Genomic DNA, 233 nt, shown 5'->3' on the forward strand with positions numbered 1-233 from the left:
TACGTAAACATAAAGGAACATATATATAAAAATATACACGCAATTAGTTGATATGACTTTAAACAGGAAAAGGGCCAGCAAGACCAGAATAACACGAAGTGGAAYAATAAAGCATCCGAAGATGACRGGGGAGACCCGATTTACCGTTGGTTATGACGGACACGAAGTAAGTCATAAATCAACGTTACAGAGCATCACTTACAGGTTCAACACCATCGACATCAACCTAGCCA

This window comes from Cynara cardunculus (genome assembly GCF_001531365.2).
Source record: "Cynara cardunculus var. scolymus isolate 2C chromosome LG 5, CcrdV1, whole genome shotgun sequence".
Lineage (NCBI taxonomy): Eukaryota > Viridiplantae > Streptophyta > Magnoliopsida > Asterales > Asteraceae > Cynara > Cynara cardunculus.